This window comes from Poromitra crassiceps, assembly GCF_964638095.1.
Source record: "Poromitra crassiceps genome assembly, chromosome: 18".
In the NCBI taxonomy this organism is placed as follows: domain Eukaryota; kingdom Metazoa; phylum Chordata; class Actinopteri; order Beryciformes; family Melamphaidae; genus Poromitra; species Poromitra crassiceps.
The window spans coordinates 32,067,044-32,069,543 of record NC_139636.1 but is presented as its reverse complement, the minus strand read 5'-3'; the positions used below and the strand labels follow the sequence as shown (position 1 = coordinate 32,069,543).

The 2,500-nt window shown below is 43.4% G+C and overlaps 1 protein-coding gene across 1 annotated transcript in view; it reads right to left on the bottom strand.

Annotated features, from left to right (window-relative positions):
* Positions 1–1,285: 1,285 nt before the first annotated feature.
* The window catches only part of ca5a (carbonic anhydrase Va), a 32,223-nt gene continuing 31,008 nt past the window's right edge, over positions 1,286–2,500 (bottom strand). Inside the window, exon 7 of the mRNA XM_083654531.1 lies at positions 1,286–2,500. This exon is cut by the window's right edge and continues 2,909 nt beyond it. The gene's annotated coding sequence lies outside the window, so the exon portion shown is untranslated.

Here is a 2,500-nt window from a genome sequence, read left to right as displayed (position 1 = left end):
ATACAATCATTTCCTAATCAAACTGTGTGTTTTTATGCAAATAACCACTATAGATGACAATCACAAAGGAAAAGAATAACATTTAGAATTTTGGATTGTTTACACTGACTTCAAGACGGTTAAAATTATTTTTGGGGATGGTTCTGGGGCGGCGATGTCATTCTACTACTGCTGTTACTTAAAAGTAATGTAAAATTAGTGTAATAAATAACAAGTTACTCTACACAGAGTAATATTGTAAAGTAACGTATTACTTTCAAATGAAAGTAACTAGTAATATGTAGTATTACATTTTGAAAGTAACTTGCCCAACACTGCTGTCCTCACTGCGGTCTTACAGCTCATCCTTCCAGGTGTGTTCACAGCTACACAGGCCCGCCGCACCCCATTACGCAGAGTACGCAGACTGCGTAGGGCATCATGTGACTGAGGGCACCAAAAAAAAAAAAAAAAAAAAAAATTTGGTGCCCTCAGTCAGGCCACTCACTGAACAGCAGGCCAGGCGCCGCCTACTGGTTTACTAGTGTTTTTATTACTTTATTCAGGGTTAAAGTGGGTGCATCTCATTGTAAAATTGGACTCGGCCCAAATTGGGCTTCAAACGGCCCAAATCTGTCTTCAACCGGCCCAAATCTGGCTTCAACTGGCCCAAATCTGGCTTCGAACGACCCAAATCGGGCTTCAAACAGCCCAAATCTGGCTTCAAACGGTCCAAATTGGGCTTCAAACGGCCCAAATTGGGCTTCAAACAGCCCAAATTTGTCGGCGCCGCCCTTCGGACGCCGGCACGCACGTCGGCCCGTATCGGCCTGGCCTGCTTGGTATCTAATGCCCGGCCTGAATTATGATCCCAGTCCGCCCCTGCTTGCATGTACAGTTTAACAATCGCTTGTTTGCTGACATGTACAGTAATTCTAACAATTGTTTGTTTGCCACATGTAATGTAATGTGAGATACACTAGTATCGTTCATAATTAATGAATTTGCAGTCTTTCGTTTGACAGTTATTGAAAGTTTTGCGGGGGGGGGGGGGCGGGGGGGCACCACAAAACAATTACGCTTAGGGCACCCAAATGGCCAGCAGCGGCCCTGCAGCTACAGAGCTCAGCTCACCACAATGAAATGTAGAACAAAACTGCCATCATCATCTCACACGGTCTCTTCTCTACTTTCTTGGAGTCTGTCTTGTGCACCCAGTAGAACTTTCCTCAGCTAAAATATCTCCAAATTGGGAAATACTACAAATACAAATACCAAACACACACACTTTTCAAACCACCTCATTACTTTAATAGACATTATATATTCATATATCAGTTTCTTTTAAATCATCTACACGCCGGTTGGTTGTTTTCAGCCTTCCCCTGAGGAGCCAGCAGGGGGCTCCGGGAGCAAAATATGAGTCCTATACATCCTGGTTGCACAGCTGGACGGGGGCCAATAAGGAGCCATCCAGGTGGAGCAAGGCATGCTGGGAGGGGAGAGGGGCCTTGTAGAGCCCTGCAGGGCAGGAATGTTGCTGCCCACTGATCAAATAAACAGATCACGTATGCATTACATACAGCTTAGTGTACAGCATACATGGACAACACATTCAACTAGCCTGCGGCACACACCTGCTAAAACACCACACTGAACTAGAGAGGGTGAGGGGAGACATACCCAGGGTGTAAAACAACATCATAACATCACCATTGTATAATACACTGTCTTTAGAAGGTAGGAAAACTCCCATCAAAGATGCAAAAAATGGTGAGATTTGCAACTCCTTAAGGCGTACTGTGATGCATAGAGTTGGTGTAAAGAGATTTGTCAGTTGTCATCTCACCATTTTAAAAATCTCTGAAGGAAGTTGCCACTGACTCCAGCTTTGACAGTGACGGCAGTTTAGCCACAGTTCTCCACAGATTGAACAGCACACTGACAGTAACACATTGCGTAATGCATTGGTAATGCATTCTGGCAAAAAATGTGGAAAAGAATATTAGTAAAATACCATCAAACATGAAGGCAGATCATGGTGCATACCTCGAATACATCAATAAAACACTATTGTACAATATGAAGGCAGTACTGGGTCCCTTGTCTCCAATTTACAATATCCAACATTCCCAAAAGGGTTATTGATGAACATAAGGGTGAACATTCCCCACGCACTCTTTAATGTGGTTTCCTGTCTTTTAGAAACCAATCACGTTTCAGAAAAACAAAATATGCATTTCATTTCATATCAAAGTGTGTGTCTCCACCGGATATGGCTAACTGGCTATGGTTACATTGACAGCTTTCTCTCCCCACCTTCTCTCCATCTAAAGTAGTCGTTCACCCCACCAAGTACACCTTAAGTAGCTGAGATGGTGGAAACCATTATAAATATATATTTTAGAAATTGAGATTGTGCTGCCAAGCAAGGCGATACATGAAGCTATTAGTTCAGGGATGGGTAACTTTGATGATAGAGGGCCACACAAAAAATCCTCGCTACCAGAGGGCCAGATTG